Below are 23134 nucleotides of genomic sequence, written 5' to 3' on the forward strand. Positions count from 1 at the left end.
TTGCATATTGGGATGGGGTTCTGACTTATAAAAGTTGCTTTGGGGTTCAAGTGTGACTTGAAAAATAAAGCAAACTTACACCTGAGAGGCCAAAGACAGTGTTGCTATCTCATCTTGAGATAAAGTCCCCAAACTTTTGCCTGTTCATTTTCTCTCCGCAGGTTTTATCACCAAAAACACATTTTTTTCTTTTTCTTTTTTTGCAGTGCCTTTTCAGACCTTTGACTTTCTAGCCAACTCCCAAGAAGTTTAGTTGACAAAGTTCGGTCACAATTTAAGTTTTCCTCACCCTATGAGTACTTATTATTAAATCATAATCCACTTATTTGATTATATTACAGGATGAAATAATTACATGCAGTCGTGTGAATGAAGTCTGAGATACCTTGAACTTTCATTCTGCCAAATCAAAAACTGAATTAAAAAACGTATTTATGTATTTATTTTTACTGACAAAATTATATTGACTATTCGGTAACAAATCTTGTCAGTATAACAACAAATGATAACCTACAATATATTTTACACAAACACTCAATACATTCCAGTTCAATTTTACATCATTATCAGACAAAATTACATATTTTAATGTGACCTTAAGAAAAGAAAAAAAATTCACGTACTTCAACTAAACTAATTACAATATATTTCCAAAATGTTTTGACCTTTCTTATTGTTTACTAATTTAAGATAAATTATAAATGTCAGCAAAAAGTTGTCATTTTTCAGATGTATGACGACGAGTTACGTCGGCATCAATCGCCGTTGCGTGATGACGTCAGTCAGCGTCCTTTCCAATGTTTGATGCAGCTTTGCAATCTCTGCTCGGCCCGTTGACGTTTTCTAACAAGTGATAAAGGAAAGTGGCTTAAAGGTTAGAATGTTTAAATTTCTCTTTTGAAGAGACCCCAGTTCCTGTGTCGGACAAATGCTAAGTCAAAGCTGTGTGCTTATTGTGTTCGTCGTGGTCCAAAATGTTGCTAAATTAGTTGAGCTAATTGGGTATACCTGTGTTCGACAGGTGTTGATGTTGTCGTCGTACTACATTGGCGTTTTCCCCTTTTTCCCCCCCGAAGCTCCAAAAGTCAGAAATGTGTGTTTTAAGCAGAACAACGTTGTAAAAGTTTATGCTGTGGTATGTTTTTTTATATACGTTGTGGAATGAATTCTTGCGGCGCTGTCAAGTTAAAATGTACCTTTTTAATCAACACAAACTGATAATTTACTTGTTTGAGTTGTGTACTTTAATATATTTTTTTATACACGTGTGAATTGATATTTTTATCTAACTAAATAAAATTAAAAAACCCTGTAATTTAAAATGGCCTCTTGCAAGGCTTTTTTGGTTTGTTCATTTACCACACGTGGCCACTAGATAGCGCCACAGAACTTGTAATTGTGTTGGTTGTGGCACGTATATATTGACGCCGTTCTTGCCAAAATTAAATACCAAAACCTTAACAAGAAAAGAAAAAAACAGTCTAACGTATTTTTAGATGATTTTCTTATTTTCCCAACATTATTAAACAGAAAAATTTAACTGAATAAAAATGATTCTTGTTCCGAATGACTTGTTGACTTGAAATGTTTTCTAAACGACACTGATTGTAATGTAGCAGGAAACCACTAGGTGATGCCAGCGCACTTCTAAAGAAAATCTGTCTCAGTGAGGCATTTTTTAAAAACACACAATTATTTATTTATTTATGTCCTTTAAAGGAAAAAGAGCGAATTGGACAGAATTTGAAAATACAACATATTTAAAGGTATTAAAATAAATTTAAAAAATGATATACTGTATAAGACTTGACTGTTGTCCAGTCCAATCATTAAAGCATTATTATTATTATTATTATTATTATTATTTGTTGTTTATGTTGTTTTAAAATCTTTTTTCTTGGTTATATTATTTTACATTTAGAGACCGAGATGAAGAAATCTTGTGACCATGGCTGTCTCTACACCGCACAGTGCAAGAAGTTTAAGTAAGTCTCCAGTTTAAAAATCGATAAATGTTATATTTTTAGATTATTTTCTTATTTTTACATTATTTAACAAAATATTTCAAATGAATAAATAACGTAATGACTCTTGAACGACTTTTGCAAAAATATTTTGATTGCAATGTAGCAGGAAACCACAAGATGGTGCAGCACACCTCTAAAGAACATCAAGAATGTCAGAGTGCGTAATTATCTGTTTAGTGTAACAGAAGCAGGAAACACACAATTACTAAGAGTGAAATAAATAAATAAAATTCACTAAAAGGGAAAGAAAAGTTAATTGGAAATAATTTAAAATGCCACAAAATAAAAGAGATTAAAATCAAGAAATCACGTTGGGCCGCGTTGGGGTGGGGGGCGCTCCTGCTCCTGGGTTTGCTTTCCGGCCGGTGGCCCCTGCGGGGCCCGGGGGTCGTCCTTTGGCGCTGCCGCGGCCTGGGGGGCCCTGAGGTGTTGCGCTTGCTCTGTCCTGGCGGGGGTCGACGGCTCCCCTCTTTGGTGCAGATTTTCATGCACGCCAGATCCACCACACCAGCATCTATCGAAACTCAGACACAATCTTCCTCAGGTCATTGAATCGGTGGAGGCTGGTGTCTGTGGATCTCACTCCGCTTCGTCTGTCCTTCCTTCCTTTCCTCAGTCTCTCCTTTGGTCTCTTGAGGTCTCCCTGATTTGTTGAAATTTAGATGTCTCTGGGGTTGGTGAAGGACTCTGGTTGGTGGCCTGGTGGGTGGTGTCTGGTAGGTGCTGGATTTCACTTCCCTTTCTTTTCTTTGGTCCTTTCTCGGGTTTCCTGACGGCCTCACGACTCTGGCTGGAAGTGTTTGGTTTAGGGAAACTTAAGGTGAACTAATGAATACACGCACGCACGCACACATATTCACCCACATACAAAAAAAAAATAAAAAAATATATATATATATATATATATATATATATATATATATATATATATATATATATATATAAAAGGAGAGCAATGATGATGACATGTCAAATCGGTAAAATTACCGAATGAGCAATACTGAGCTCTCCAGAAAAAAAAAAAATCAAAAAATCAAACAAAATGTAGTCATGTTTATTATTATTATTATTATTATTATTATTATTATTATTATTGTATTTTTAGATTATTTTCTAACAATTCAACGGAGTAAACAATGTTAATGACTCTTCCACCGACTTTTGTAAAATGTTTTGATTGTAATGTAGCAGGAAATCACTAGATGGTGCAGCACACCTCTAAAGAACATCAGTGTTTAGTGGAACAGAAGCAGGGGGGAAACACACACACAATAATTGAGTTAAAAAAAAAAATAATAATAATCCTTTCAAGAAAATAAAAGTGAATAGGAGAGAATTTGATAATACAATACATTTATAGAGATAAAAATATAGTAATGTTCAGTGCATGACAAAAAATATTGTCCATTCAAATGATTCAAGCATTATTCATTTTTTTAATGTATTATTAATCTTTTTCTTAGTTTTATGACGGTATTTTTACATTTACAGACCGAGATGAAGAAGACTCGTCACCAAAGTAGGCTCTACACGCTGCAAAGTGCAAGAAGTTTAAGTAAGTTTCCAAATCTTTATTATTATTATTCTTTTATTTCACGGGAGTATCATGAAATGTTTTATTCTTAAAATATGAGTTCTGGAAATAAGATTTAGAATCGGCATGGCTCAGGTACATAATTAATGTACAATTTAGTATAATTATTTTTTTCTTTTTTTCTTTTTTTACAATGAATAAGTTTGAAAATATTAAGATAAAAGGAAAACTTTTAACTAGCTATTCTTTCCCCTGATTTGTATACAAGCAAGACCTTTGCACTAGAAAAAAATAAATAAAAATACAGTATATAGTTAATTTGATGTTTGAATCAAAGCGTTTGTTGTTTGGTTAGGATAACGGATCAATTATACATGCCATGAAAAATGTATCAAAAATTAAGAGCATGTCCTGATACCCTTTAACAATATATATATATACTGTCATATACTATACCATGGATTTTAAAAACTTACATTAAATACTGAAGGGGACCACATAAGACCAGATGTATTACAAAAATGTTATTAAAAAAAAATTAAATATATATATATATATATATAATATATACAACAGTTGAAAAGGTTTATTCAACAACAACAACAAAAAGATCTTTTGCAGTCCGTTTTTTTCCTCTTGAGCCTCAAGTTGGACACGTGTGCTTTAAATACTCAGCGTGTCTTCCGATCAGTCAGCCGTCTTCCTGCCAGTGACTCGCTCGCTTTTCCCACATCGCTCCATCTTTTTTCCGTCCTCTCTCGATCAATTGGGGAGGGGGGGGCGGTGGTATTCGGCCCTCCGGGACGTTTTATTTCAATAAAGGAGCCTAGCGAGCCAACAGAACGATGTTTTGTAGCAGCCACATTAATTATGCATCCACTGCGGAAATCAGCCGGCCTTGATCATCTCGCTTTTACTTTTTTATTTATTTATGCATTTATTGTAATCCGAGTCGGAGTGATTGTTAATTGGCAGTCTTGTCACATCATATCTGGCGTGTGTTTGATGCTCTATATGTTCCATGGTTTCTATTTATTAATGCTGTTTGTGATGACCTCTGCTGCATATTAATTGTTAGTTTTCTCACTGCCGGCTTCGGATACGTGAGCAATTAGATAGGAAATGAGGGATTTTGTGTTTTAATGTTAGTTTTGTGCACTTTACATGGTAACATTCACTTCACATGTATTGCTGTGTGAATATGAAATTGCGTTCATGTGGTGTCAGACTATGAACACACACTGACGGTTGAGGTGTGCCTTGCTAAATGATACTAAGTTAATAGTTAATACAAAATGTGAACTAGTTAATACAAAATTGTACTTTTGCCACTAAATTGTGTTGGAGTTTCACAACTTTCAGTACACAGTGATGAAAATTTTTAATTGTTTGCTTTTTGTATTTGAATTGTGTTAAGTTGGCAAAATAACACTATGAGAATCAGTCATACAGAGAGTGAATGAAATTATTTTTTACAAAAGAAAATATTTCACCCTAATAAAATACAGGATTTGTTTTTTCCTATTTTACAAGAAACAATTCAAAAAGTAAAATAATCTTAACTTTTGAGAATAAAGTAAAAATGAGAGAAACTTTAAATTTGTGTGGGAATTACGACATTCTCTGACTAAAATTATGACTTTGTCACATGACCTTTAATGAAAATGTAAAAAAAAAAATGTTTGAGAATAAAGTTAAATTTGAGAATCTTGATATTTGTGTGGCAATTTTGGCATTCTCTGACTAAAATTCTGACTTTGTCACCTTAACTTTAATGAAAAATTCAAAATGGTTATCTTAATTTACACCCCCCATAAAAAAAAGAAAATATATTTTTGTAAATGACTTTTTTTTTAAGACTTAACTCTCAAATATTTTATTAATTTATCTCCGCATCTTAATTCTAAAATATTGACGTTTTTCCTCCAAGTCACTTTTTTGTTCTCTTAACTTTTTGAGTTTGTCCTTCATAAATTGCAATAGATAAATTAAATAAATAATTATTAAATAAAAAAATATATTAATAATTATATTATTTATTTATTAAAATGTATTATTAAATATATTATTAATAATTAAGTAAATAAATTGTAATTCTTAGGAAATTAGATTTTTCCTTGAAAGAAAGTATTCAATTATTCTGTTAATCCAAGCCTTTCTAAATATAAAGTTACTCTTCAAAATTACTATTGTGTGCTGTTGCCATGGCAATGCGCTGTTCACAGAGAAAAATTATGCTGTTTTTGATTGTCTAAATGTGGGCGAATAGTCATGAGATTCTGAACACACATAAGGCCTGCCAAAAACATTAATATTTTTTAGGATCCTCGTCCAATGTGTCAGTACCCCAACGTGCAAGTACCCCAACCATGGTTGTGAAGACCCTTTGCAGCTGCTCGCAGCTCTTCTTATCTTTTAAGTGTGGCCCAAATACTCCTTTCTATTGTTGAATTTTTTTTTTATTAATCTTGGCCCTTAAATAACAATGATTTACATTTTACAGCGTGCAAATGTGAATATTATTATTCTGACTGTATTGCAATCCTGTACTGTATCAAATTTGAGGTACGGTTCTCAATCATGGCCTAAAGAGGGAGCTCAAATCTTCCATGTTGCAGTGATGGGCAGCAGTTAGAAAGTTTCCTGATATGCGGTCAGACCTATCCTGTTTATTTTTGTAATAATAATGAGCAAAATGAAGGCTATTAAGCAGATTGCACTATTGGGCCCTCACTACTTGTCAGCATGTGTGCACATAGCGCCCCCTCGGCCTTGAAGCCGTTTGGCGTGACCAATCGATGTGTGAGACAAGCTCGTCCGTGTCCGACATCGCGCGGCCACCATGTTTGATTAAATGGCCGCCACATCCTCACCGGGACTCAAATCAATGGCGTTGGAGGGGCGGAAGGGGGGGCTCACCTTACATGATGCGGCCCACCGTGGCGCCTGGCCGTATTGACTCGCATGGCAATAAGAAGGATGCCATTTGTCACCAGTTTGTCATTTTTCAATAGTTGCTTCACTCATGTTTTAAATCAGTCGTTCTCAAACCTAACACCTAAATAAAATTCCACGCTTGATTTTGTGACGCTATTTGGTTATTACATAGTGTTAAAACAAATTAGTAGTTGTATAAAATCCCCCCAAAATTTTTAATACCTTTAATACTACGTCCACATATTTCAGCATTTTAAAAATAATTTTGGGAAAATAGTCAACTTTGCAGTCTTTTTATTCCAGCCGGACCACAAGGACAAACTTGTAATGATCTCGCTGTTTTCTGTTGTGTTTCCGTGGAAACACAACACCTCTAGGTGATTCTGCCCATGCCACATCATTTTTATTGCATTTATTTTACAAATGCAAAACAAAAACAAAATGCTACAAAAAATCAGGAAAATTTAATTACATTTAATAAATGTTTTTATCTAATTTAATTAAATTCTGGTGCAAACAAATTTGGGGTCCACAACTTTATTTTTCATCAAAAGCAATGTTTCTCCATAACTTTATTTTATTGGCTCTATTTCGACTATCAACTACACAGACAGTATTTGTTTCCACAAAATACATTTCTTTTTCCAGCCAACTCGCCCCTTCTGCTCCATTGTTTCAAGGCTATCATCGTCTTTTGCTCAATTCTCCGCCACCCTGTTAGGATGTCGAGAGCGAGACGCGGCAAACGATCGGCGGGCGGCGGATCGCTCGCGTGCGGGATTTGTTTGACTCGGGTAATTGAAAGTGTTTTAAACTATTACGGCGGGCACAGGGGCTTGTTTAAGTGTCGAGCTGCCAGTCAGTGAGGCGGGCGGGCCCCGAGAGCGCCGGCCCGTCAAGGCCCGTCAGTCAGTCGCTGGAAAGCCTTAATGGATTTCTCCACGACGGAGCTCAGAGACAGACGTGAAAATCAATGCCTTGTCATGTGTGAGTGGGATCCATCATACAAACGGCAGGTTAAGTCAGATGGAATGTTTTGTGTTTGTGTGTGTATGTGTTACTCTCTGTGATAGTTCTTGAAAAGGGGGCCATGACCCTCCAAAATGGCCTTCTAGCATCTAGATAGCTACTATAGATAACTAGCCATTTATCTATACTATCAAGCTAGCTAGCTGTCAATAGGGTGTTACAAACTAGCTGTTTATAGGCTCTCATTAGCTAGCTGTCTATAGGATCTAGCTAACTAGCCTAGCGGCCTATAGAATTTAGCGACCTAGCGGTCCATAACATCTAGCTAGCTGTCACTATAGGATCTAGCTAGCTGTCTCTTTAGGATTTAGCTAGCTAGCAGTCTCTATAGTAGTTAGCCAGGTAGCTGTCTATAGGATCTAGCTCACTTGCGGCCTACAGGATCTTGCTAGCTAGTGGTCTAAATGATTTAGCTTGCTGTCTCTTTAGGATCTAGCTAGCTGTCTCTAGGATCTAGCCATCTTGCAGTCTCTATAGGAGCTAGTTTGTTAGCTGTCTGTTGGCTCTCTATGGACAATACTTTACAAATCAAAATGGCATTCTTACTGAATAAAGGCTCTCTGCTCATTAAAAAGCATTGGCTTTTGGATCGTATTTTGACTTGTAAGGATTATTTTGATTTCAAAATGAGATGAAATATTGTTTGACTACAATAACAATCTGCCTGGTTTGTATGCTAGTCACAGGCAAAAGCAATACATGAGGTTGTTTGTTTTCACCATGTATAGGAAGCATTTGCATTGCGGAAATATCAGAAATATACCTCTGACTTGTCCATAGATCTACATTTGTAGCTAACTCTCTATGGGATCTAGCTAGCTAGCTAGCTATCTGTCTAGACTAGCTAGCTAAAAAATGGTTCATGCTGCCGCCAGGACAGTCAAAAATTTGCTTACATGTCTGTAGCTTGTAGACACATTCGACCCAGATTCCACACAAGGTTGCTTGTCTCTAGTGTGTGTAACACTGCACTGAATGATTGCAGACTTTAGTAGTAGCACTTGTTTCCACTCATTGCAAATGAGATGTATGTAGGTTTGAGTCTTTAACACAATCATCTACTCAGTGAAAGTCTGCCACCCTCCACTGTTTTCTATTTGATTACTTTCCGAGTGAATACCTGCTTCTCATCTCCAAAACGGCGTCTGTGACTTTTTGCCCGCACATCCCGCTCAACCACCATGTCATTTAAAAAAAAAATAAAAAAAATTTGAGGGGGTGCCTTTTATCTGGTACCAAATGATGGCATTCGCCGCCGTCACCGCAGTCTAACACGAGGCAGACTCGCATGTCTGTGTTGAGCTAAACCAGACGACCCTGTGAAAGGCATCAAATCATTCCACCATGTTGAGAGCCAAAGTGGTAATTACTTATAATTGGGGGGGGCTTCAATTTTTTTTCTCACTTTTTTTTCCTAAATTGGATGATTTCCTTTTTTCCCTTCTTCTTCTTTTGAAACGATGGCAGATACCTCAGAAGTTTTTGAAAGAAAATTGAAAACAGAGGTTGTTACACTTGACTTGTTACTCTTCCAACAAGTATACCATTTGCTGACATCTTACATTGTTGTTGTTGTTGTTTTTTTGTTTTGTTTTTTACATATGACTGGCCTTTTTATCAGTTTGATTTGTACTGAAATTCTCACTATAGGTAAAACTATCATTAGTATAAAAAAAAACCTGACACATTGTTGACGTCATGGTTTTCTCTTTCAATGCGATCTCGTCGGCATTGGCATATTGACCGATTTTTGAGAGAATCTTTCCTTTGCTCCTTACTTTTTGTGTGCCATTTGGTGGCATCATGTTGCCAAGGAAAGTGAGTTAAAGAGCTTCTTCATTTAGACACAAATAGTGCTTTGCTTCTGTTTTGAGACATCTATAGGAAATTACAAATCCTTTGAAGGCGACTTCACTTATATACGTTTATTTTCGCTATTCGTGGAAGATGACAAAAATAATTTAAAATCGCATTGCAAAAATGTTGTTATAGGATGTTGTGATGTGGCTAAATTTGTGTACGCAAAATTCTCGCTTGAACACAAAATTGTCCTCCCTTACCTGAACCTAAATCAGGTAATTTTGCGATAAATATTTGACAACGGTTTAAGTCAACAACTGTTGTCGCGAAAATGTTCCAAACCAAGTAATCCAACACGGCCTTGCCTACGAGCTGACGTCCTGCTTGAAACAACATTTTCCTTTTATTTCGCGAGAAGATCTCATGACCCACTTTTACGTTCACCAGCTGAAAAAATTCCGCCGGCTAACGTCAGTTCGATCGGCTTTGACAAACGCGACCAAGGGCTCGCAGAAATGCCATCGCCTTTGTGCATCCTAGGCAACTTTAAAGAAACAGGCTTCATGTATTTAATAGCTAGTGTGTTTATGTAGGCTCCATATGCTAGGGCTCACTTGTCCCACCTCCCACCCTGTAGGCTTGTATTGGGGGGGGTGGGTGGCAGTGGAGCCCGCAGTGTGGCCTGCCAGCCTCGCAGACATCAAACTGGGCTTTCTTGGCAGCATCGCATCGCAGCAGCAATAACACGGGGCCGAGCTGTTATTTTTACCAGCGCTATTACGCAGAAACTCAGTATGTGTGTGCAAAAACACACAGCGAAAACACAATGTTTACACACGGATCTCTACTCCGAACATATGCCGCCCCACAGCCCCCGCCATCTCCTCACCTAGCCTTCCACACACAGCCTGAGGGAGGGGGTTGCGAGTCGGTCCGACACGCAGTAAATCACATGTGACACAGCAGAGGTGCGTCTCTTGACACGCTGTGATGGGGCACGCCCCGCTGCATTACCGTCCACCAGGGCTCGTGGACACCCGAGCACGGGATAGCTCCTCCATTCGGGATATGCGGGAAGCCCTTTACTACGATGTCGCAAGCAGCCAATCATTTCTTCCACTCTAATTGGCACGCATGTAAATTCATCCTGGAAGGAGCCGCAGCGACATGGCAACCGTGTGCGTTCGCCTGGCCGAGTTAACCCCACGTGCGCTCAAGTGTGACCCCAGATGCCCAGCGCCACCACCGCTGATGGCCGCTAGTCGGCTCGTGTTTGGATACCGAGTGATGACTGAGCGTCACCTACTACATTTATTATTATGTTGTTGTTGTTGTTGTTGTACGGTGACCTTGAATGTCTTGAAAGGCGCTTATAAATTAAATGATATTATTATTATCCATCCATTTTCTTAACCGCATAGTTATTATTATTATTATATTTTGTACCTTCTGGAATAGAGTAGGAATGGCCTTTGACAGTGTTTTGGCATAAAAATTAAACATGTACTTTTCCTCCTCCGTTCACAAAATAAGAAGGCTAAATCTGATCATTTGCGCCAATAAAATACATAATAAATTAAGCAATTTAGAAAATGTAGCCCAAAAAAAACTGTGCTGTAATTAGAACATAAAAAAAATGTGTGTAACTAATGAAAAGGATTTCACAAAGCCATTTTTAACTACAGAATGGCACATTTGTGAAAATTCGAACATTACAAATTGTAGTGTTAAAAAAAGTTGCATACAAATGGGTTTAAAAAAAAAAATTGCATGCAAGGCTACAGATATACAGTAATGTTGTTCTACCATATTCATATGTATTCCAATGAGTAACTTGGATTAAGTGTGTGTCAACATCACAACCTAGTTAGTTAAAAAAAAAAAAAAGGATTTAGCTAGTTAGCCACAGTATGCTAGCTTACTATTTTCTTAGCTACTTATCTATAGTACCGTAGCTAACTATCTACTGTATACTATCTATCCAGCTAGCTGTCTATAATATCTTGAAAAAGCTCATGGATAAAAACACACACACACACACACCAAAAATAGCACAAAAATGAGTGTTTAAAATCTAACATCAGTAATTGTGAAGACTGGAGAACACTTTCCTGGTTGTATGCACAAATGCCACTACTAGCCTAATGCTAGCGTTAAACTCCACCATTGTTGCCCACACTCGATATGTATGAGCATGGTCTGTGTTTCCATAGATAACCATTTGACATACTGCCATAAGACTGGAAGTATGATAATGATAATCAATACTGAACATTTAAAACAAATATGTTAACCCCGACACATTTTCAAACAAAGCTTGAATCAAGACTTACTGGAGTCTATAAACCCAAATTTCTATTTACTCTGGTAGAACACAGATGACACCCAAGTTGAATGTCTTTAGTGTTTGGGTCCATTTCAGGTTCGGGCCGACCGGCGGATGCATCTCCCTACGGATCGCTTTCTCCGCCGCACCAGAAGCGATAACGTCCGCGTCTTCTATATAAACACAAGCCTTGGCACTGGCTGCCTCAGAAGCGAGCCTTTGAAGTGAAGTAACGACGCGGGGGGAAGTTAATTACGTCCCATTATGCAGGCTGGGCGCGACTGCGCGCTTAGCAAAGGCCATGTTTTTCCCTTTAATTAACTAGAAAGCCGAGCAGTCGCCTGTCAGGCCGCCGCTAAAAAAGCGAGGAAGGAGCCCTCGGGGCGCTGATGAGAGGCCGCTAGCGCCGGCCACATGCTAATTGCGCCACGTTAGCGTCTTAAACTGCGCTATCGCATGGCACTTTTTTCGTCGTCTTGCCGAAATGTGCGAAGGGATATCTTTTGGCGGCGGGCTGGGGGTGGGGGGTGGTCTCCGGGGAGCCCGGGAGCGAGGGGAAGCCTAGGAAATTTTCAACTTTCAAAACACCGCCAGTGCGCTCGCCGTGTGAGTTCTTAATTGGAAAGTCCGACAGAGGAGAACCCCATGATCACCCTGAGCCAAAAGAAGAAGAAGAAGAAAAAAAAGCTTGTTAGTAGCAAGAAGTAAACACATTTTCTAGTTTGTAGTTGATGGGATTTATACACAGCAAACCATCTTCAGGTTTGCACAGCAGCTGTTACCGTTTACAAGTTTGGAGTCACTGAGTATTGTCCAAGTTTTTTAAAGTAAACCTTTCAATGAACATGACGTTAAATTAATCAGAAATACAGTATTGATATTCTTAGTGTGGTTTAAAAACAAAAAAACTGAGGACATTTCCAGGCGATCCCACCCCAAAAAAACAATCTCTGTATATGTTATTGTATACGTTGAAAAACGGACCTATTCACTATTTTTGTTTTGTGCTGTTTTGTAAACGCCCTAAAGATGGCGCCATTTTGTGTCATCTTGGTGCCAAGCAACTATGTTAAAGTGAGGAGAGGAGTTTCTGTTAGACCTGTAGTCAATTTTACGGGACATCAATCACTCGCAGATTTTTTGACACACAACCTTTGATAGCATTTTTGTTGTTGTTGACTCTTTGTCATGTTGTATTGACATAGACATAAAAGATGTCCGTACAGTCTGGATACTTTTGAACACATTTATTACAAAAGCAAAATACAGTGCATAGACAAAACTTGAACTTTTCCAGTTTTTGTTTCATTGAACCAATATACAGATTAAGCTTTTTTCTTAAGAAGTGGCTGTTTTTACTTATTTATTTATTTTTAGTTGTTAATTTAACAGAAACCTTCATCAACAGGGTGCCTGAACACTAATACAATATGATTAGTTAATTACAGTGCATGAAGCAACTCCATTGTCAACTGCAGCGCTGTGCATTGCCAAAGGGTGGCGCTAAGCACAAACTAAAATTACCTATCTTGTAGTTACAGTATGCATACGGGCACCTGAGACTTACTGTTTATACATTAGTGCAATGCATATTTTATTTCATGTCAGCACCATATTTTAAATAACTGGTCCCCACACCCTCACACGAATATACGCACAGCTCTGAATGTGTGTGTGTGTGTGCGCGCGCGCGTGTGTGTGAGGCGGGTTATCAGTGACAGCGTAGTGGTTATTAATGTCCACTGTGTTGTAATATGTGCTGGGAAAGAGGGTGCATCGGTGAACCCGCTCCCCCCCCCCCCCACCCCCTGAATCTCACCGGCCCCCCGCCCCACCGGCTGTCTGGCTCCAGCCTGTAAAAAGATCCAGGCCTCATCGCTCCTCTTCCACGTTCACATCCTCTTAAAAGACGACCCCCAAAAAAATCAATAAAAAGGCAGCCAACAAGTTGATAAATGTGTGAGATCAGTTTCGCCATGCAACACGTTTATGTGCAAAAGGCTCAGGTGTGTCGAATATTAACCTTTGTGGTTCATGGCAGCTTTAAACAATGGCTGAAACCATTTGAATATTTCTACTCTTTTTAAAAAAAAAATAAAAAATTATTATTCCGAACTTCATGTTGTGCTAGTTTTTGCTGCAGCCTGCTTTTTTGTTGAATTTCCCGCCTTCATCACGTATTTTTCTCACTTTAATTTTCAATGCGCCAACTTTGAAGGAAAGCACTCACTCCTATTTTTAATTAATTATGGGTGTGATATATCTAACCTTTGAAAAGTAATAAAAGGTGAATATAGGAAAAAAATTAACAAGCTCAACAATAGCTAGGGGAATTGCTACTTATTTGTTAAATATATGTGCTTGGTGTTGGAAATTTAGTAGGGATTTGTGCATGTTTTAATAAAAATAGAATCTCAGCAAAATATATGTACATTTATGTGGCATGTAGCAGACCGTAAAACAAGATTGTTGTTGCAAAATATGATTTCCTGGCTTTTTAAATGATTAATTAATTAATAATTTCTTGACTAAATATTAAGAAAAGCCAACATTTGCATTTGCATTGCATTAGCATTTTTGCAACAGAACTTACTTTCCTGGCAAAATCAAACGTTTTTTGGTATGTTTGTAGCAGAATAGCATGATCATAGGATTTTCTTGGTAAAGTTTGTATTTTTTAATGGGATATTTCAAGCATTTTTATGTTAAAATGTAGCATTTTCATAGCAATATTTAATATATAATATTTAGAAGATAAAAGTTTGCATTTTTGTAGGAAAAATACTAGTGTTTTCATTGAAAATTTGTTGGACTTTCTCGTTAGTTGGATATTTTTATGGAAAGTTTGTAGCATTTTCTTGGAAAATTGCTAGCAATTTCATGGCAAAATATAACATTTTGAAGATAAAATGTATCATTTTTTTGTAGCAGAGCAATGCCTTTTTAATAGCAGTATCTAGAATTTCATATTTTTATGGAACGTATGTAGGAGAACAATGCCTTTTCATAGCAAAAAATAGCATTTTCATGGAAAATGTATTGGACTTTCTCGTTAGTTGGATATTTTTATGTAAAATTTCTAGCATTTTCTTGGGAAAGTTGAGAATTTTTATGGATTGTTTCTAGCATTTTCATGGAAAATTGCTAGCATTTCCTTGGCAAAATCTAACATTTTGAAGATAAAATTTAGCGTTTTTTTTGTAGCAGAATGATGCCTTTTAATAGCAGAATCTAGCATTTAAATATTTTTATGGAACGTCTGTAGGAGAAAAAAGCTTTTTCATAGCAAAAACTAGCGTTTTCATGGAAAATAGCTAAATCTTAACATTTTCTTGGCAATATATTGCACAACATCATCATGGTAAAATGTAGCATTTTTTGCAAGAACATGTAAACCTAAACCTTCACAGGTAAACCTAGCATTTTTTGTGGCAAAAGGTAATTATTTGCATCCTGTCTTTTTCTGTCCACCCAAAAAGGCAACAGGATGTTTTTGTGTACGCTATTAAAGGTCACATTTTATCAGCAGGATCTATTGGACATCCACAATGTTAGGAGTAGTGCCGTTTTCTCATGAGGAAGGTTGACATCTCTTGCAGTTTGTAGCCAAACCTCTTCCATAATGTAGTGGTCTCTACGCGGCGCGGCATTGTGTCATCCAAAGTCCAAACGTAAGTCAGGTAAGAGAATCAAAGTGGAATCATTTTGACTTTCCATCTGTCGCTCTTTCTCCTCGCCCGCCATCGCCCCCCCTTCCCTCGCCGCTCCCCGGATGGGTTCCGGCTGTCGAGCGGGTGGCGCTGGTGGCCGGCGTGACGGCTAGGCTGTCTGGTGTCGCGTGCGATCAGGGCGCACGTCGCGCGGCGAGGCCGATCGGAGCTGAGCGCCTCCGCCTCACCGCGGGTCACCTTTCACGGGCAATTAGTGTCGGAGCACGGGGCGCGCTCGCGGCTTGTCGGCCCCGCTTATTGTGACGCCGCGCTCGGCCCGCCGCTCCCCTCTTCCTCCTGCCGTTCCTCGTTGCCTCTCCATCTCCTTGAGTTTTCCCCTGATGTGCTTTTGCCGCTCTCTGGCTAATGGCTGCTGTCTGGCAATATGTTGTCCAACTGTTCAGCTCTGTCTTCATTATACACGCTTGGGCTCTACGTATGCACATTATTCCAATTACGTCTCCTGAAGTTCCTTCCGAGGACTTTGCTTTCATATTTTTTTCCCTACAACAACTTTTGTCGCTTCATTTTTATAATCGCTACTTTAGAGTGCATGTTTGACGGTTCGACACCAACTTCAGCTTTGAAATGTACACCATATAGTCCGGGACTTAAAGTTTAACGACGACGACCCAAAGAAATGGTGTGATCAGTCAAATCATTAGGTTCGACTTTACATCACGGGTGATTTACAGGGCGAGTTGGAATGTATGCCCAGCTTAAACAAAGTCCATTTTAGTCTCTTATTGAATCAAGTTACTTTTTCAGAGTGTATTCTTCTTAAACCGGTCTTTGGTTTCCGAGACAAAAACCTACGATACGGCATAGACGCAAACATCTCACCGTGTACGAGTAATCAGCGCCAGCAGCAATAGCGGGTGCAATTCTTAATATACATTGTGACCTCCATACATACATTATCTGGGCCGTGCTCCAATATTTCCGCCGCCCGTTTTAACGGCGTGCGCCTTTAAACACGGAAGAGGAGAAATCAAGGAAAAGGGCACGCTCATTTGCATGTGGGGGGCTTCATTAGATGAAGCTAAGGACGGCAAAGAGAGCGACCTCAGCCATCGTGATGAATCGCTGCTGCATCATCAAGTCGCCTTGTAGTCACCCTTATTTGCATATGCTCTATTTCTCTATATGTGTTATTTACGCACTTAATAGTGGCCACTTACCTGTTTGCTTTGAGAATTTACACGCTGGTTATAAAAATATGATACAATATGATGTTGTAGAAAATACCCTCTAACGTTATATTAATGCATTACTTGTGATTTAGACGTTAATCAATGGTGTTGTGTGGACTTGATACCTTAAACATTTCTTGACAATAATATGTTGTATGTGACATTATCACAATATTACATATGTGGAATAGGAGTTATGAAGCAAAATCCAGCTGTTTTTGTCCATCTCAGGGGGCGGCTTTTTCTTTTTCTTTTTCTTTTTTTTTCTATTTTCTGAAACTAAGCTGTGAGTGGTCGTTACCTGAGCCCTGAGCAACATTGATATCTTCTTCAGTCGATAGCAAGTGGCAAAATGGCCGCCACCTTAAAAGGATAAAAACAGCTGGATTTTTCTGCTTAGCTCATATTCTACAAATGTAATATTAATCAGAATGTCATGTTTAATTTAGTGAGGTCACATATAACATTATTGTCAAGATTTTTGGGGGGGGAGGGGTTGACTTCCCCTTTAATGAATTGTGTCGAGAAGCTGATGAAGTAAAATGAAGTACACTACTTGGCTTGGTAACCGTTTTTTTTTTTTTTGTTACTGTTAAGTACATTGGACCCTGCTTAGTTACATCCGTGAAGAAATCTCCTCTGTCCAATCTGTTTTCTCAACACTCATAATAGCTGCTGTTCAAGCCCCAACTTTTTTTTACTTTTGTGATGGCAAAAATATTTGCTAAAAGCTGGAAAATTTAATTTGAATCAAGACTTTCAGCATTCAAACAGGTGATCAGCGCTGACATGAAATCTCACAGCGAAACGATGCTCCCACCTTCGGGATTACAATCCTATTTTCGTAAAATAGCGAATAAATCCTCCGCTCTTTAACTCAAACATAAACCGTAAACATGCTGAATAAATCATTTTCCCACTCTTTTATAAATGCCCCCATGGGCAGTTGCATCTTGGCAGGCCTCACGCCATGTTGCCTTTTTGAAGGCGAACCTACGCCGTCGGGCCTCGGACGGCCGTTTCATCTGGTCGTCCCGCGCCTGACGAGATCCGACTGGCCCGGTCCCAATTGGGTCCTGCATCTCTGCAGCCAGCCATCAGCCTCGATCAAACAAGAGCAGCCCGGATGGCGTCAGATGTTTGCTCGCATCGCAGCGATTGGAGTAAGATATTATGATCTGAAACATCCGAAGACTGTTAGGGTTTTTTTAGGTATTCTTATTAGTGTTGAAGTTGCTGACACATACAATACGTACAGTGTCTCTATTGGAGATAATGTGTCAGTGAGCTGTTTGTTCCTATTTTTGTAAACCTGGAAAACTCTTCGTTAGTTAGCAGGCAGACTTTGGATAAGAGACTGCCAAACATTTTGTGTCCACCATCCAAAGAACAGGCAGTGGGATTCCAAGTCTTTTAATAGGCTGTTGGTCCATGTGGTCAATTTCTTACCAATGTTTGCCAAGATTTCTTTACTCAAATATTTTTGCTCATTTTCTTTAATATAAGGTAGTTTTTGGTCTTCCATAATGAGATATTAGATCTGGAGGTTTGTCATGAATCATTACAAAAGAAATGGTCTGGCAATTCCAATATCCTTTGTAGAATTGTGGTTGCGCTTTGGTTTATTGAAGCATGAAAATAGAAACTTTAAGTGCTTCACCCTTTACTTATTAGACTTTCAGTCTCTATCAAATTTCCAATTGCCAGCGTTTAGTTTTTGAAATTCAATCGTAGAATGTTTTTGTTTGTTTGTTGTAACAATAGTTACAATGTTCACAAATTTTGCTTCCCACTTTGTATCTGTTTTTGATGATCCAATTTTCGACCAGGTTGCTGGCATCTACGTACTAGCCTTCCCAATTGTTAAACATTTTTATTTAAACGAAACAGGAGAAACAACAACAAAAAAAACACCCCAACAGCTTTAAATTGCCATGATTTTTCTTTTGAAATCACATTAAGTTTGACTTCTTGAGAGGCAACCTGCTCCTGAATGATTTAGTAGGAAGATGGAGCACATGCATTGATAAAGACTTCGGGCAAATATTGTGATGTCTTTTATAATTGGTGGGAGGAAAATTGTCTAAAACTTTCAACAAGTCTCATTTCTAATGGTAATCTCAGGATGACTTTCATAATGTAAGAAATAGGAATAGCTGATCCACCCAAAAGGTTGGAAATTTGGCATCTTCATCATCTCTGGTTGGTGGCCCGGTGGGTTGTGTCTGGTCGGTGCTGGATTTCACTTTCCTTTCTTTTCTTTGGTCCTTCCTCGGGTCTCCTGACGGCCTCACGACTCTGGCTGGAAGTGTTCGGTTTAGGTGAACGGTATGGGATTTTTTAATAGGTTTTAGGTGAACTAATGAATACACACTCACACACATACACATACTCACCCACATACAAAATTTAAAAAAAATAAAAAAATAAAAAAGAGAGCAATGATGATGACATGTCAAATCGGTAAAATTACCAAATGAACAATACTGAGCTCTCCAGGAAAAAAAAAAAAAGGAAATTTGCATCTTATGTTCTACTAAAAGACACCGTCCGCAACGTAGTGCCAAGCGATTCTCTACCCTTTGATTGTAAGTGGATGTGCTTGTAAATATGACCTGTGACCCCTTACAAGTGTGGCGGAAGGAGGACGAAGGAGGCTCATGTTTATTCAGTAGTCGTGGCAGCCCCCGGGACAAATCAACGCTCAGGAGTGGCTGTCGCCCCCCCGGGAGACTGCAGCGAGCACCTCAGGGCGGGGAGCTATATTGGGAAATTTGTGCATAATGTGCATTAGCTCAAAATGCAAACAATAAAAATACACACATGGGGGAAAAAATAAACACCTTTATCACAGACTGCCTGTGACTGCCTGCCACAGCGCTGAAGTTGTCGCCGTTAATGCGGGTTTGTGTTCAATCATCGTGTCATCTTCTGAGAGGCGACTGATTGACACATTGAAGAAGCAGCCCGACTGGGGCTAAACTCAGCGAAGAGCGTCAGATCTCAGGCAGGCGCGCGCTCGCTGCGGAGACTTAGACAAAACCGTCTGGTCCAGTCAACGCGCTGACAGTGATCGCCAAAGAAGTCTCGTCTCACTTTTTTTTTCTTTCCGGTGTTTGTTTGAGTTGTCTTCTCGTGGTCCGCCAGATCAACTACTATTCGTCAAGTGTTTTTCTTGCCGGCGATTTCCCAAAAGGGGCGGAATTTGCGAGAAGGCGCTTCAAGTGATATTGACATGTTGTCAAGCTCGCGCCTCGATCCCCACTGAGGACGTAAACGGAGCCGTTGACGGGTCGGGGCTGCGATTGTGATTCTTCTACTACTACTACCCCTTTCCTTCTGCCAGCCGAACGATTCCAGCTCGTCTCCTGGAAATGATTGCTTTCCCCTATTTTTAAACCCCAATCTGCCTCGGTCAAGTCGCCTGTTAGGAAAAACACCTGCTGTGTGACTGTGATCACCCCTCGGAGATCGCCATGTATAAACCGTCCAGTCGAGACTTCTTGATTAGGTTCGATCTGTTATGAATGACCCTCGCAATGGTCAATAAAATGTTGCCAAATATTAGGCAAGTGGCTTGATTACAAAAGGCTCATCATATTTAAAAGAAGATCATTTCATTTCCTGTAAACATATATTTGAATGATGTCTTGCAATAAGAGCATACCTTACTAATATGAATCCAAAATGGCTGCTTTCAGTCTGCTGGTTGTCTCATTCACCAAGCCTATTTGGGATTCATGTGATACTGTTTTGCTGTATGAGGAGGGGGGGGGGGGGGGGGGGGACTCAAAATTGTATGGCCTCAGGATGGGGATGCCCAGTCAGACTCCTGCAAGCTTCAGCGGCTGAGGTCATCAAGCAGCAGTTTGTCAAGATGTTTTTCGGGCTTATTGCAGGCCTTAAATGCCCCCTCCCTCGCCACACACATCGACTTATTCCCTCTTGAAAAGACATGTGCACAGATGACTTGCCACGGACCATAAAAAGACCATAAGGGCAATGAGCCACTAAGAAATGATGGCTGGGTGATGGAGGGGTGGCCGGCAGGGAGATGGGTGGAGTTCTGTTTTTTGTTTTCTTTAGGAGGATGTCTCGAGCAAGTGTGAAAATGAAAGTGTGATGCCAAGTGTATGGAAACGTAAAGAAAATCAATCACATGGACCACATGGGAACCTCGCTTTGAGTTTGCTCCAGCTGTGGCCTCTAAGCGGCAGGTGGTCCAAAGAGATTACGAAAAAAGTATCGCAACCTTGCTGCTGGGTAATGTCAGTCCTCTGAAAGTGCAATTGATGGCAAAGACAGAGATTAACAACTATATTCAAAAGTATTCCCTCTAATAGTGGCTATTATTCATGCTGCTAACCAAAACAGCAGCACCCGCGGAGGCATGTAAACAGTCAGAGATGCCTTGCGCATTTCACAAAGGAGTTCGCTGCACAGGAAAATGAGCTTTTAAGTGAAGACACCGTTTGGTAGGCTAGCAGATTGTGACTGCTCTGTGGTCATTCCGCAATGTGCTAACCAATGCAGAAGCACCTACTGAGACACGTTAAAGACCAAATGTGAGGTCATTTCATAAAATGCCAAAAAGGGTCACAAGTGAAATAATTCAACATTGTCCAAAAAATAAAGCATGAAAAAATAATTTATAGTTTGTGTATTTGTCAAAATACTTGTTTTTCCGAAGTTAGAGCCTGACGACCGACAAACCCGGAAGTGATACGTCACACCAGGCACAACAATGGCAGAGCTCAATACAGAAAGTATACAGAGCCAGCCAAAAATTGGTTCAGAAAGTGATATGTCGAGCTTAAATGAGGAGCTCCAAGTCTTTGAAGAGTTGGAGGAAGAGGAGGAGGTTGGCATGTTATATGTTGGACCATATATGTACATGCCTGCAAGTCGTCAACCAGGGCCGGACTTGGTCAACACTGCTCCGCTGTCTGTCAGCAGAAATGCTCTCACACAGACGAAAGCGGTCCATTTACGTTGCCCTATTATCTTTTGGCCACTCGTCCAACTTTTGTTTTGACTGAGAACTGTACACCGCCACACAGCCCCGTGTCACCTTACCGAATAACAATGGGGACAATCAACAAAATAGTACAATGGCTGACTGCCCTCGCAACTCCCGTGTGACGTCATTTTCCAAGCTTTCCGAAGATTGTCAAAGAAAAGCATTTCGTTGTCAAGGGTGTCAAACCAAGAACCTGGGAGGGTTACGTTAAAAAATAATAATAATAAAAAAAATTGGCTTCAAATGGTTTTAGCCGTTTTACTCAAAAACATGGTTGGCCAACCTTACTTCACATTTGGTCTTTAAATAGTCAAAGAGCCTTCACACTGTCTAATGATTCTTAGATTATCTTAAAGCCGTCTTTTATGACAATGAGCATTCTAGTGGACTCGGGACGACTTTGTAGTCACTCTTGAGCGTTGTGTTGCTTACTGAAGCAGCAGCACCTATCAAGGCATGTAGATCATCTAAACTGCAATCGAAAAAGTTCCTGCATATCATTAAAGTTGATTGTAGGTCATGTACAGAGGCTTTTTTAACAATTAGCAGTCTAGTACACTCCGACGACTTTGTGGTTGCTCCGTAATGTGAACTTCCTCTAGTGGTACACAAAAGAATCTCTGCCTAAGTACAGTTCCTACATTTGCATTTGTTCAGGTAAAATTGGTATTTAACACATGTAATACATTTTAATAATTCACATTTTATATGTTTTTTTTTAGTTTCCTATGCAGACATGTAGTGTTGATGTTTGAACTGTATCGAATGTTCCAGTGGCTTACAGTAATAATATTAGATCTACTTTCAGGAATTTCAACTCTTGATCTGCAACTGGGATATTTTCTAGCAGTCTTGAAGACATTATTACACATCATTTCCGCATGTAAGCTTGATGACAGCAAAAACTCTTCCTTGATCTTACATGCTAACACTTCAGTTGTTCGGCTGCATCATCAGAGTATTTCTTATTGTTGTGTTGTATGTAAAACCTCCCACCACCCCTCCCTACCCCCCCCCCCCCCCCCCCCCCTCTCACTATGTAGCTGCGAGTGCACCTCCGAGCTGTCATGTGTGATGATCAGCGGATGGCAGATGAGAGCTGCCACGGCGGCACGCTCCGAGAGCCCTCGGGGCGAAACGGATGACTGCAACGTGGCGCCTCTTCACTCGGATTTGTCTCCGCTAACTGCGTTGCCCCTGCCATTAGCACGCTTAGCTCTTCGGGAGGCCGTTTAAATGGTCTTGTCCCCGAACTTTTCCTGTTGCCCACGTTGCGTTTTAATTAGCAATCGCTATGATGAACCTTTTCATGGGAATTTGACTTGGTCATACTTGGAACTATTTTGTCTTTTGGACTTTGAAGAGTTCAAGTAAAGTAAAATGAAGAAGGATCTAAGAATAGACAAGAACGTGCCTGATCTTTGTTCAAGTTGGGAAAAAGTTGGATCTTATAGTTCGAACTTAACGATAATGTGTTTTTCAAGGGACTATTAGATAGTCCATTAGTCACAGTGCATCACTTTTTGTGCAAAAATACTGCTCAATTCCTGAGATGTTT

General features: G+C 39.4%; 1 protein-coding gene across 2 annotated transcripts in view; it reads left to right on the forward strand.

The window, feature by feature from the left end:
- Positions 1-76: 76 nt before the first annotated feature.
- The window catches only part of LOC144036873 (teashirt homolog 1-like), a 128957-nt gene continuing 105899 nt past the window's right edge, over positions 77-23134 (forward strand). For both annotated transcript variants that reach the window (XM_077547794.1, XM_077547795.1), the window contains exons 1-3: positions 77-874; positions 1922-1985; positions 3519-3582. The gene's annotated coding sequence lies outside the window, so the exon portion shown is untranslated. The remainder of the gene's footprint in view (positions 875-1921; positions 1986-3518; positions 3583-23134) is intronic.

The sequence above is a fragment of the Vanacampus margaritifer genome, chromosome 17, assembly GCF_051991255.1.
Source record: "Vanacampus margaritifer isolate UIUO_Vmar chromosome 17, RoL_Vmar_1.0, whole genome shotgun sequence".
Lineage (NCBI taxonomy): Eukaryota > Metazoa > Chordata > Actinopteri > Syngnathiformes > Syngnathidae > Vanacampus > Vanacampus margaritifer.